We start from the raw sequence: 14,354 nt of genomic DNA, 5'->3' as shown, positions 1-14,354 counted from the left end.
ATCAACCCAATTAAAATTAGAATTAAAGGTAAAATCATGAAAAGCGATTAACAATTACACTTATTCTGTAGCACTGATTGGTTTTCAGGAGTTTCTTGCCCTAAAATGGCGCCATTGCTAATCTTTGTGATAACAAAAGTTGATTTGATTTGCATTGTTGATTGTCAACAATTATTTGGGAATGGAGGGAAGTTCAGGGACCACAGTAACAGTGCTTGACAGTACATATAGTCCTGGGACTTCCAGTTGCCCACTGGTGACCTAAAGTCATCCCTTGTATAAGGCTGTAAGACAAGGATGTTTGATACCATTTTTATTTAAGTTTCAGAAGAAGAGTTGGTGCAAACTAGATAATCTGATCTAAACTTGAGCTGCGTTATATGGCAGATCTTCCTTTTAAAGACATTAGCAATAGAGACAATGCAGTCAGCATTGTTGAATGTATTATTCTTTTTCATTTAAGGTTGTGCTCTATTTCTTAAGCATATTTTTCATTCATAACCCTTTTCTCTTTGTCTTATGAATAAAGCAACTTCAAAGCATGTTTACGAAAACCCCTGTGGTTTTGCAGTTTAATCCCCTTATTGGGGACTTTTTGCTAGATTTGTATTCCATGATACTATACCTATTCCCAGGTAGACTATTAAATATTAAAGTGCATTCAGATTGACCAGGGATTTTTCTGCTTTAAATTGCTAACTACCTCTTACACTCCTAGCAAGCTAGACATCAAAAGGTTAATCACTCTTAATGAATAATCCTGCCAGTCCTTTCAAAACTTAATTTCTTATTCCAGTTCCTCCCATTGGAAATTCTGGACAAAATATTAATGATATGGCAGAAGATTGAAAGTTTTTGCCTAAATTCTAAAAAATCAAGAATCAATAGAAGGATTTTATATTGGCTGCAGAAATGGGGGCGGGGGGGAGGTTTGTCCCAAATTTGAAAATGTATTATCAGGCAGCACAATTACTTCATTTGATTCCATTTATATTAGGAGATCTGACTAAGGCGTGGACTTATATAAAGGGTTTTTAAAAAAAATTTATTACTAGATTTCTATTCTACCTTTATTTGTGCGTCAGAACCTGCTAATTTTTAAATTACATAATCTTTCAGCCCAAGGATTTTTAAAAAATAAGCAAAATTAATAAAGTCCTTACCAAGATATTGTTTCAGATCTAGGAAAAATAGGTATCCAGTAATGATAGATTGTACCTCCCCTCTAGAACCTCTAATTACCTTTTTTGGAATGGAGAATCAGTATGGATTAACTCAATTAAAATTATTGCAGAATTGTAACTACTGTATGATAAATGACTTTTATGATAATACTGAACCACATAATGATGATGAGACTGAACAGTGTACTGACTGCCAGCTATTCTAGTTCTTCTGGCACCAGCTTAACATTGTATGGGGTATAGAGGAAGTGAAAGCTACATACTGTATATCACTCATGTACACTCTTCAGTAACTTGATATTGAATTATCTGGTGTAACCAAAAGGAATGATGTCGAGGATCTATTTGCTTTTATTGCAAATTCAGATAGGAGAAGCCCTTGTTGGTCTAAAGCATTGGTTCTCAATGGGGGCGGTACCGCCCCCCGGGGGGCGGTGGGAGGATGCTGAGGGGCGGTGAACTTGTTTTGGGCGGTAGGGAGGCGGTGGGCATGTTTTGGGCGGTAGAGGGGTGATGAGCATGTTTTGGCATTCGAACTTAATTTTAAAACTCCCCCCAAAATTTATTAAATCAATTATCCGGTTTACACCATTTGTACCAGCAATAAAACGAACTTACGCGATGGCTGCCCTCACGCACTTCTAAGAATGGTGAGACGAATTTGTATTCTAGGTAGGATGACCTTGAAGAACTCGACACTACGATTCTTCTCCGATCCCAACCAGCACAGTGCATGCGTCAGCTGTTTTCCCGCGCGATTAATCACAGCGCGTGCGTTGAGCGTCCTTTCAGTATGAATGTTTGATTTGACCCGTGTTTCTTGAGTTGCTTTTCGTTCGCTTCATTTCTGTTTTTTTCCCCTCAGTTTCGATTTACTTTCATTGTTTATTTGGCTAGTCGGCTAGGTAAGTGCGCTTATTAGTTCTTTATCGTGGTCGTGAATTATTAATTTTGAGAAACTAATGAAACTTTGAAAGCCAGCTTCCAGAATGGTGATCATCTCACCGAATTTTGGCTTCAAAGTAACATCAATCGCCTCTACCCAGGACTGTGGACTATCATCAAAAAAAATTTTAGCGTATTTTTTGGCTGTTTTTTTAATTATCTAATTAAGAATAAAGAATTTTTAAACATTAAAAAAGCATTTGCAAAAAAATAAAATTAATAAAATTAAAAATTAAAAAAAATTAAAAAATGAGCATCAAAAAAATAAATAAATGTATTTACAGCATTTTGAAATAAACGTATTTACATAAAAGAGCATTTAAGCATTTTTTTGCATTAGTCATTTTAATTTTAATAAAAGGAATGCAATTACCTTCCAGGGCAAAAGTATCGAGTTAAATCGAACAAATTTGGTGTGTAAGTCTACTGAAAAAAATTACTTAAAATTTTTGCCTTTTATAATTCAGTAACACCCCTCCCTCTCCATACCCTAAATTACGGGATTTTCACAAAGGGGGGCCTTGAAAAATTTTCCACTCCTTAGGGGGGTGGCAGCTTCAAAAAGGTTGAGAATCACTGGTCTAAAGGATGCTTGGGATACTGATTTAGGTAACCCAACAGTTGAGTCAGTTTCATCCCTAGGAAGAAAGTAATGGCAAACTCCTTCCAAAAATGTGGCTTACAATACTGCATGGACTTGTCCATGTTAGTTGCCAGGAGTCAAGAGTGATGCAAAGGCACCCCAAAAAATGGAAATCAGATTTCCTTTCTACTTCTATCCAAGAGTTGCACTAAAAAGTGTTACATTGATGACACTTAACCCTGGTTAGATTAACATATATATTACCAAATAATTCTTCAAAATGTTTGAAAGACTGAAAGGATCATTTTACCATATTTTGATTGTTGCAATAAAATAACACTCTTTTGGTGGGAAATGTTTAGTGAATCTGTATTATTTCACTAAAGAATTGAGTACTCTCCTGAGCTAGGGCGGTTACACTTCGATATAGAATCCAGTGCTACACTTAAAAATAAAAAACTGATTATATACTTCCTTCTGGCTCAACGTTGGAAATTTCTTGAAAAATTAACAGTTGATTTGTGGATTAATAAACCTTTTTCAGACAGAAACAGTTTGGTGTAGTGGTTAGGCTAGAAACTGGGACATCGTGAGTTCTAGTCCCACCTTAGGCACAAAGCCAGCTGGGTGACTTTGAGCCAGTCACTCTCTCTCAGCCCTAGGAAGCAGGCAGTGGCAAACCACTTTTGAAAAACCTTGCCATGAAAATTGCAGGGGCTTGTCCAGGCAGTGGCCAGAAGTCAAAAACTGACTCAGGCACAATTTTTAGAAATTACCAATAATCTTAAAATAATGAATCTTCAGAGGCAAGAATCACAATTTTATCAAATATGGGCAGATAATATTGATTAGGTTAATCACAATAGATTTGCTCTCATTAACTCTTATGATATATGGGAATTATAAACAATTTTGGGGTGAGTTTGGTCAACAGTGACCTTTCTTTTTCTTTGTTTTTCCTTCCACAGCCTTGTATATTCTTGTTTAGTTATTTTCTTTTTTGTATAGATTACTCTTCAGTAAAAATTAAAAATACTAATCCTGCCAAAGCTAAACCAACTTGGTATATCATTGCCCAGATTCCTAGATTTTTATCGGCTGGAATTTCATGCTCCTGCTTGAAATTCGCCTCTCTTTTCTGCAAAGAATGTAGCAAGATGTTTGGCCTGAAAGAAACTTAAGTTCCTGAGAAGATTCTTGTTAAACTTACCAGACAAATTCATAGTCTTTTTTCCATACAAAGTTTTAGGAAAGCTGAAGAATGAAGACAGACCTCATTGGCAGACTTCATTTAATGACAGTCATGTGCCTGTTTTAATTTTCACTAGAATCAGTCTGTTAATCTTCCTTCCTTTTGTGTCCTCACCCTTCCTTGACAAATGAAACCATGTGATATTTTTTCTGCTTAGTGTGGCTAAAGCAATAGTGTTTTATAAAAACAGAAGTTAACAATTCCATATGTATACCTCCCAGTTTGTTTCATGGTTTAAAATGGGTAAAACAACTCTCTCTTTTTTCCTTTTGTATTTAGGAAATTTTCACAACAAAAAGTCAAGTTATATATCCAGTTGTCCTACAAATGGATGCTCCATTGCAAATTCCCCCCCATCTCCTCGCAAATGAACTGTGTAAGGGAAATATGCTTTCCATCAAAAAGTTCAGGTTCTGAATGAAGGCATACTTTGGGGATGCTTATGTCACTGAATTCCTGTCTGTGATTTATACCTTTGTGAAAGCCAGATGGCCCAGCTGAAGCCTGCATGAGGCATCCATGGGTATAGAAGGTATAGAGTCCAAAAGCCTTTGGTTCACCCCAGAGATCTCTGAAAATTGTTACCTCCTTGTAACTTTTAATGTAGCAAAAGGGAGAAATTAATCAAATAGGTGATGGGAGGGTAATCATGTTTATTTAATTTTAATAAAATATAAATGCACATTAAAATATCAGTTTTACTATTTGACCTGTCCCATCCTTGACTTTTGGGAGTGCCATCTCCTGCCTGCCATTTAATTTAATAATGGGGTGAGATTTTTAACATTTAATTTGCTTAATTCTGAGTTCAGAAGATTGCTGGAAAATGCAGCCTAAGACCAAGCAAATACAGGTATGTTTTTTCCAAGTGCAGAATTATTTTAAAGAAATTGAGCGAACCATTTAGTATGTATACATTTTGCCTTGAAAGATTTGTCACAGCACAGACTTCATGCAGTTTTTATTAATATTTTTGTTGCTTTTTAACTGTCTGGTTGCATTAGTTAAATGTATTACTATATTGAGCTGATCACATTTTCATTTCTGGAGTATAGGGGCAGGATTGGGAGAAATGCATGAATTTCTTACAGCCACCACTGAGAGTCATAAAGCAGAGAGACAGGATATAAATTGTAAAACTGAAACAAAATTAAGAAGTATTCAGTTAAGGCAGGAATAGAGACTGTTTTCTCTGTTGAGGATTACAGTCCCTCCTATCTCTTTGTTCTTGGTGGGGCCAGTCAAAAATAGGCAGAACCATTTCCCCCCTCCCTCCCTTCCCCCTTTCCTGGGTCTCGGTAGAGATCTGAACTGATTATTTTTTAAAGGTTTTCAAAAGTAACCTCAGGATTATGTGTGAAGTTTAGAACAGGGTGGGCAAACAGTTCAACCCACAAATGCCACAGTTATGTACTTGCCTCGTGACATCTGATACAAGTATGCAAGTCATGGCGTTTGCATGATGGTGCCAGCATACCTCACCCCCTGCGGCAGATGCACGATCTGCCATCATACTGCACAGTCCCATTTATTGGAAATCATTGCATCACCCACTGTAGCCCTTGAATTCCCAAAAATGTTTTTGCTCTGACGATTCCTGCCTTAGAACCATAAAGTACCTGACCTTGCACAAAAAGAGAATCTTTTGTGATTCATTAGTATCAAGGATTAGTGTGACTCCAAGAGAAGCTGTGAAAAAGTTGCCTTAGCCTTTGGCATGTAGGATGTGTGTTGATGACAAGAAACAGTGGGATTCCAGTACACTGCCAGCATTTTAAGGTAGGGTTTCTAAATTGTTTATACTTCTTTAGTAATAAATTACCCCAAATAAGGGAAACAATTGGAAGCACATCCATGCCCCATGAAAAGGAGGCTTGGGCAAACTCTTTTTTCCTCATTTAAGCCAAGGATTGCTCTTATAAGCACAAACCAGGAAGGAGAATTTTGTCCATTCAGCAAACACATTGATGGTAAGCTGCACATGTGGAAATGTTGGTATTTCCTTGATGGATATATTACAAAATACATTTTCTGGCATTCTTAATGGGGTGAAAAGGCAGGCAGGATCAGAGTCCAATAAAATAATACTTTTCCCCCCCCCCAAATACCTGATATTTTGGACATTCAAAATTCATAGTCTGGTGGAGTTCAGAAACTTTTTTTTTAAGTAGGAGAAAAATACCTTCTTGCTGCTCTTGTTCAAGCTGGGTTTGTAGGATGGACACTTTGGTCTGCTGTAGAGCATCCTTTGGTGTGGGTAGAGGGCTTTTCACAAACTCGTGGAACAAAATAAACCTTTCTTACCAAGCCTGAACTGAGAAGGACAGCATATCAATGATGTCACCCAAATCTCTTTTCCAGTAGCGCGAAGATCATATTTTGAACTCCCATGATTAAACATCTCTGACCATCTTAGAGCATCTCTCTGGTTCTCTGCAGGTGACTCTGTCTGGGAATTGTGTGGATTATAGTCCAACATACCTATTGGATCTTTGAATTTGTTGCCATTTACTTGTTTCATTAGGTGTTGCTTTCTAGCCCAAAGAGCCATACCTTGAAAATTGCCAGTTTATAGTGCATAGTTTCTAACCAGAGATTGTACTGCTCTCCTAGATAAATAGCAGTTTTGGATCAGCTTTACCTTTGAAGTTTCAAATCTGAAACTTCTTCATGGGGTATTTCATAGGGAGTCTTCCCTAGCATTCATTATAGTGGCATCTATGTTTAAGATGTAGCTAATTTGGCTCTTAGATTACAATCAGAATATGTTTCCTGGTGGTCTCAGCAACCCCCCACCTCCTATTTTAAACAGGGGAGGGGAAGATTTTTTTTTTTAGCCTATTTCCAGTGCCTGCTCCACCCTTCTGAAATACTTCACGTAGTCACTGCTGCCACCCAAACCACCTCACGTTTTGAGAAACACCCTCAAGGCATTCTTCTTTATTTGAATTGATTTTCTATAGTTGTTTATCTTTTTTTCAATCTAGTCATGGAAAGCACATCTGGTTCCTATTTTAATCAGTATTCCACTGGGAGCAACATCATATTTAGAGAGAGCTAGCAATGCTAAAACAATAATCCATAATGATGCAACTGCTGGTAATTTGAAACGTTTTTATCCACTGTTTTTAGAAGTGTGCTAATGGTGTAGGCCAACTGACTTCACAGAGGGTCTTATTAACAGATATGTGGATACTCTGACATAAGTGAATGATTAGGCCAGCCATGGATTTCTGCTCTTATTGTAAGCATAAGTGGTACCAAATCCCATTGACTGTGGATTCAAGTATTTCTGAATTCTCTTTTCTTTTTTTGTTTGCAACCAGACTTTAGTAAACTATTGAAAAGTTATAAGGTGTAATCTTATGCACATTTAACTGGGAGCGAGCCTTGTTAAACTCAGTGAGACCTACTTCTATGTAAATACATGTGAGTTTGCACTGCAAAGGAATCATTTATATTGGTTGAAGGTCATTGATTTGTTGGGACTGTATCAGTTTGGCAAGTAATTTTTTCCTCTTATTGATTTTTAGTATATCTTTACAAAGAGATGACATAGTAAGCAAATAGCTGTATAATCTTCCATGATGATGTTCATTCCACTTGGTAAAGGTATAAACCTTTCTAATTGACGAAATAAAACATTTTGGACTGGCTCAGTCTATTAATAGTAGCCTATAAAAACAGCTTACAAAAAAGGTACTATTAATAGATCGAGCCAGTCTACAATGTATTACTTGGCCAATTAAACAGTGTGGAATTAAGCAATGTCATCCCCTTATACATCTGTTGCAAGTTGCATCATTGGTAGTGCAGACAAACAGAACTGCGGAGCAAGAAATTAGGCAGAACTACATTAAGTACAGTAGTGATAGCATGAGATTATACATGAAGTTAAGGGTCCACTGTTTAATGCATAAGGAGGCAAGTGGGTAAGTAGAGCTAAACCTTTCCCATACTTACTGACCTCTCCTAACCCTCTCCTCATAGAAAGCCTAATTTTTCGACCAGTTTCACTTTGGGATAAGAGCTTGGCAATGGATGAAAGATTGAGGACAGATTTCTCTAATAACAGTATATAGGTAATTCAAAGCCTTTAAGTCTTGTTTTCTGTCTTGTGCTTTTTGGATGCAAGAGAGAAAGTGCTTGTCTGTTTGGAGAAGGAAGGCCAGCCTGTGCCTGCATATTGTTTTGGGAACAGCTGTTAGCTTTCTTATCACTGTGGGAACCACCTCGTCCACCAAGCATCAAAAAGCTCAGCCACTGGTGGGGGGAAAATGTGTACACCAACCCCATAATCTAAGGAGAAGTTGTATTGATCACTTGAATTGTCTCTGTAGCCTATGGCATGAACGGCATTTCATTGTTAGGACCACCTGTGCGGACTTGGCTCCTAGGCACTTCCCACATTTCATCGTTTTCCCAGGCCAGCCCTTTATCACTGGCCCTCTACCCCTGCAATAGGATAATGCCACTTTTATTTTAAGAACCTGACCATCCACTTTATAAGTAGTTATAACTGGCTCACCTTGAAGCAAATCCACACTTAAACAAATCAGTCTGCTACATGATATCTTGTTTGGACTTTTGAAAAAACATATCTCTGCCTGACTGAAAGCACAGACATTTCTCTCCCTTTAATTATTGTGATATTGTGGGGCTGCTTGCACTGCTGCAGCTTTAAAATATGCACAGTCCGGCGCTATCTCCAGATTAAGTTTCGACAACGTTCCAATAATTTTGTGAGACCCTCTGTTTCTGCAGAGTCAATTTAAAGATCTCAGTGGATTTATTGGGAAGGATTTATTGAGGGAGCTCAGATTACAGAGCACAGTACTTAAGCGTGAGATACCATCTGCAAAGGGCTGTCCCTCTTGAGACTTCTCTTAAAAACATGCCCCTGTTTCCCTTTCACTGATACAGCAATTGAAGCAATAAATGATCTTTTTTTTTTAAGTAATAGATATCAATTCTGTGTCTCTCTCTACAGGTGTTGGAACGTAGCTCTTTATTTTTGAGGGCCATGTGCTTAAAAAAAAATCAGAGACTTCTCATATTAATTCACCAAATGTATATCTTAGACTGTTTTACAAAGGAGAGCCACAGTTTTCTCTCAAACCACTTTTGGTACCTTCAAGCAAATAATAATAATAATAATCGATTGAAATATATCTATTGTTACAAAATTTGCCTTTCATGTAAGGAAGTGTTTAAAGAAGCTTTGTATGCTCCTGTAGCAACAAACTTCTGTTTTGGTCATTATTATTTTTAGTTTTATAGGGACTGAAAACAGAAAATAGCTGTTCAAGTTATCTTGTTAACCAAATTTTCTGTTGTGGGTTTCTTTGTTAATTTTTTTGTGATACCATGCTATTTTAACAAAGTCATCTGTGTTTATACATATTTTTTTTTTAAAAAGGGCCAAATTGTTGTTTGCTTTTTCAGAAGCTAATACTGTAAATGTTTTGGTACATATTGCAAAAAAGGTGTGGGTTTTCTATTATGTCTTTTTGACATCTTTGGATTTCCCATATTCAGAGCTGTAAATGCTGGAATAGGATTCCAACGTCTGCCATGGTTTCTACATAGTATCATGTTAGATCCTTTTTTTTTTCATCACTACTGATACTACTTTTTTTTAAAAAAAAGGCAATATCACTGTCATGGCTTCTTCATTCTTCTTTATGGCTTCTTTATAGATTTCTAATGCATCATAAATGATACTAATATTGTAGTTTAGTAGGATACACCTTTGAAAGAACACTGATCATTTCTAACATTGTAGTGAAAAAATGCTGGTAGTAAAATTAGTTTGCACATCATTGTTAATGCATTTTGTCCCAGTTTGCATGCCTGGAGAAAACAAATGAACGGGCATTGGAAGAAAAATGGAAGAAAAAGGGCCTCAGCTTTGATAAGAAGGGTGCGGTCAGGATCAGGTTTTTTGCGGGGGAGAGTGATGACCAACATGGCAGATCTCCAACAGTACCAAACTCCTGATTCAGGTTGTGGTCATGTCTACTTTTTTTCTCCAGTTCCCTGGAGCAATTTAAAATGAAGCAAACATTTTAAATTCAAATTATAAGAGAGCCAGATTCAGAACTTGACTCTATAAATCACTACCTAAAAGCAAAAGTAGGCAGCAGATTGTATGCTAATCTTATAAGGTACAGCATAGGTAAACAGATGGTATCTGTTCATGGACTGAACTACTCTGGGGGGCTAAATGTTGGTGAGTCTTCTTCTGAATTAAATTCTTGCACATAAAAATACTAGTATAAAAGGAGGTTTCCAATTTCACTGTTTTGAATGTGAAGAAAGGGAAGTTGTCCCCTGAAAAACATTCAAACTTTTCATCTGCATCCTGAAATGATAGTCTTCTACCATTTGCTTCTGATCATACATTTTATCTTAGCACACCATATAAATGACAATGTTCCCTTTGCTAAGATTCAGTTAATGTGTCTCAGGGTCTCAATAAGAGTGGCCAGACAACAAATGTAAAGAATGCTACTAAGGGCTGAGTTGGTATCTTTTTAAAAGAGGAGAGATGTATGCAGATGCAGTAATAATTCACTTCAGATTTTTTTAGCGTGAGCTCTGGGATCAAAAATACTTTCTGTTGCTATTCAGAGTCTTGGCTCAAGCAAATTTTATTTATGACATTATGTCATTACGTTTGGACAGTTATTGAAAAGATAGTCATATGTATGGCATCTAAACGGATGACCACTAACAAAATATAATTAAGAAGCTTAAATATTCCCTGTGGCTGAAAGAAGGTTCATTTCATTGCTTAAGAAGCAGAAACCCTGTGGAATCTGAGAGAGTTTTTCTTTTAATCCACCAAGACTGTTGCTCAGCCATTTAGAGCTCAAACACATACCTTCTGCTTGGATCAGAATGTCAAATCAGATGCTCTTTCTGGCTGAGCTGTGTTACAGAATTCTTTTTCTTCACAGAGTTGCCTCTTCTCCATCCTCCTCAAACATGGAAGGCTTTTGCTGGAAAAATAAAATGTTGGCTTCTGGCAAACTATTTTGCTGGGAAGCAGCCAGTTTAGCACTTTTTCATGAAAACAACAACAAACATCAACAAAACCCAGTTTGGTCAGAGCAGATTGGTCAGTTGGAAGATAACTTTAACATAAAGAAGTCCTTCTATGATCAGTTTATCATGAGAAGCCCTTAAACATTTGACTGGAGAGATTGGCTAACTTCTATATAATGTGGCTTTTTTATGTTGAGTCCAATTAATAAAATATAGATGGTGTAATCATTGCAGTAATGTTTAGAAATATTTGGCTTTATGTTTTAATAATGTTCTAGGAATTAGTACAGTGGTCAGTATTTCAGGAATTAATCAGTTACATAGAGTTTTTAAACTAATAATGTCCTGATAGAATAAATCTGGAGGGCAGGAGAATCTATGGCAGAAGAATGGCCAGCTTGGCAGCTTTTCAGCCAGCCAGGACAAAAAATGAAGGTAGTAGTTCTGAGAGAGAGGTTTTCTCAAAGTTATTAGTCATCCATGTTTTAGTTTTTATTTTCCCACCCATTGCTTCCAATTAGAGGAAGACTAATCATGTGAACTCCAGGATTAGCATAATTTCTCCTTTTTATCAGAAACAGGAGACTTTAGAATCAAGTAGATTTAAACTTCCATTGATCCAATCCTGATATGTCCCTTTTAGTCTCCAATGCTGTTATAGATCCAAAAACAGAGGAATAACGATGATGGCATTTTTTTCCTACTACCTGAATGAAGAGGCTTCCAATGGTGATCCTATTCTCCCCTACATTATGGTAGGACAAATTTAGGCAAGACTTGGTTTTTAACTGATTATGCATTGTCTACCTCTTTTAAAATGTATTATCTGCTTTGAGCCTTTGGTAATTTCAGATTGAAAATAGCAATAATTTATTATATTTTATACAAATCTGTAACTTAGGTGTCCACATATTAAATCCCAACTGATTTCCAAGGCAATTAACTCCCTCATAACAATGCACTGAAACTTTATTTGACTGTAGAGTCTCATATATAGCAGTGTCTGTTTTAATTCATTAATCATCTTGCTAGATCATGGCAATGATATATGACAAAAATCCTAAATCTCATTGAACAGAATACATTGGCAAGGGCTTAAAGTTCTCCTTTTGAAACCAGTGCAGCTTTAGTTAGATCATGTTCTTTTCACTTTTGTATACTTACATTCTTACAAGGAATGTTTTTATTGGCTTATTTATATTACTTCCCAGATGGCTCACAATCATTTCAGCTCTAATAGCTTAAAAATATTACATATAGTAAATGCTATTGCTTTTAAAGATAGAGCAATAGCAGCAGCACTAAAACTAATATCAGCACTCATAGAAGGATGATTGAGTGGGTTGTATGAACACAGCCTGTCTTTCTTCTTCATATCACACATATAAGTGAAAAACTCATCTCATTGATGGAAGGACAGGTGCTTGGTTATGGGAAGATACAACTGCTGCCTTGCCAAGGATGTATCCACCATCGCACTAACCTTTAGGATTAAGGCTTTACAAATATAGTTGGCTGAGACCTGATGGCAGGCTTACAACTTCAGTAAAAAGAAGACTATGGAAGAGGCTGAAAACCTGGCTAGATTAGCCCATCTTCACAAAGATGGATCCTTGATCACTAGACAGTAAGTAGGATCCTATGGCAAAAGAAGCTAACAGGAAAAAGCATTTGCATAAGATTATCCAGACCAAAAGAAAAGTTTCTGTCTTCCTGGCAAATTGCATGCTGGGAAAAGCCATATCACATCATCAAGGGAGAGCAGATTGGGTGGTGGATGCAGCTTGAGGGCAAGAAAGTTTGTCCACTCAGGTATAGTGATAAAGATACTAATGCACAGCTTGCCATTGAATGATCAGTGTGTAAGTCAAGCTGGGCTGAAAAGTTGTTGATCACTGGTTAACAATGGGTTCGGGAGACATGGGATGTGTAGAGCAGGGAGGCATTGTAATGGTGCAGGAAGAGATTACCTAAGGGCATACTTATTCCACCACGGGGCAGTAATAATTGCACTGCCTATCAGACATACAGGTTGACTGATAAGTTTCTCCATTGAGAAAAAGGAAATGCTACCAAGTCTTCATTCATGCAAAACAGGTGATAACTTCCTGAGTATGTTTATTGCTGTATTGTCTGTGGCAGCTAGATGAGTTACTATGTGAAGGACATACTCGTCCCAGAGACAGACAATGAGAAGCAATACTGTTCAAGATTGCTGATATAAAAAAAAGCTGTGGTACTGTCCAGGGCAATTTGAGCTGTGTAGTCCAAACCCCAGATTTGGAATGCTGTGGAGATGTTTAGGAGTGTCAAGTATTTGATATGATGCTTCCTTTCAGATGGTAAACATTGAGCCCTGACTTGAAGGGATCCAGATTGCGCTCCTTTTTGCATTGATCAAGTCCATTACTGGTGGTATCTTCAGGGAGAAAAGGAAAGCCATAGTCAGCTAAATAAAACTTTTCCTCCACTCTATGGGATCACATGCCTCAGAAATTCAGAATTGGCATTGCAGATGTACATTGTGAGATTGTTTTGAGAGGAATCAAAGCAGAAGGAGCACTGCAAAATTGCACAAGTGGGACAATGAAAGTGGTCTCTTTCCTGAACAGTGATACCTCATTGAGTTGATCTGGCTATAACCTTGGTTGCATATTCCATGACGCATAGAACTTAATCTAATGATAGAAATGACTTGGCACATCAGCAGTCCAAAACACTCCCTATGAAGGACAGTGTCTGGAAAATTTCTTCATTCTTTTTTTATGCATTTTAAGTCACTGTATTGTGTGAGTGTGGTATATATAGAATAATCTGCCCTTTCTGAATACTGTCTAGAATTGTTGGTTGCTATATAAGCTATTTGGCATAAGAAAGTCAGGGAATTTAATTCTTACCCACATTCATAGTTTTTGTTCTGAATTTCTTATGTACTAAAAAGCAACTGTGCATATTTTACATAATTAAAAACAGTACAGAATTCTGCAATTTTAACTTGATTTATGTCTTCTTTCAGTTCTTGGGAAGAAGTTGTCTTTCACTAAGAAGGGGGAGGAATTGGAAACATTTTAAAAAATTGAAATAAAAGCTGAATGCAAGCTCCTTTCTTTGGACATTTAGATCAGGCTGTTCTGGTTAGGGAATCATGGGAATTGAAGTCCAACACATCTGAGGGGCACTGGAATGGGAAAGGTGGATTTAGAAGATAACCATTGTGATATCAAAAAGCAATAAAAGAGTATGGCATCTGAGGCTTCTCCTGTTTTTTCTCCCAGTAGTACAATAGGTCCGAGAGAAGAGGAAGCAATGTGGGTGTGTCACTGCATTAATTAGCATTTGT

The 14,354-nt window shown here is 37.1% G+C and overlaps 1 protein-coding gene across 4 annotated transcripts in view; it reads left to right on the top strand.

Annotated features, from left to right (window-relative positions):
• Positions 1-14,354, top strand: part of FAM227B (family with sequence similarity 227 member B) — an 86,864-nt gene that overhangs the window by 56,764 nt on the left and 15,746 nt on the right. The window contains exon 1 of one of the 4 annotated variants that reach the window (XR_015797498.1): positions 7,712-7,896. The exons of the other annotated variants lie outside the window; for them this stretch is intronic. The gene's annotated coding sequence lies outside the window, so the exon portion shown is untranslated. Of the gene's footprint in view, positions 1-7,711; positions 7,897-14,354 lie in introns of those variants that run through there. 4 annotated transcript variants of the gene reach the window in all.

The sequence above is a fragment of the Python bivittatus genome, unplaced genomic scaffold (genome assembly GCF_059951505.1).
Source record: "Python bivittatus isolate LINGU-HERP-01145 unplaced genomic scaffold, Pbiv_v1 ctg000530_np1212, whole genome shotgun sequence".
Lineage (NCBI taxonomy): Eukaryota > Metazoa > Chordata > Lepidosauria > Squamata > Pythonidae > Python > Python bivittatus.
Note: the sequence above shows the minus strand (reverse complement) of the source record. Positions and strands in the feature narration are given on the sequence as shown.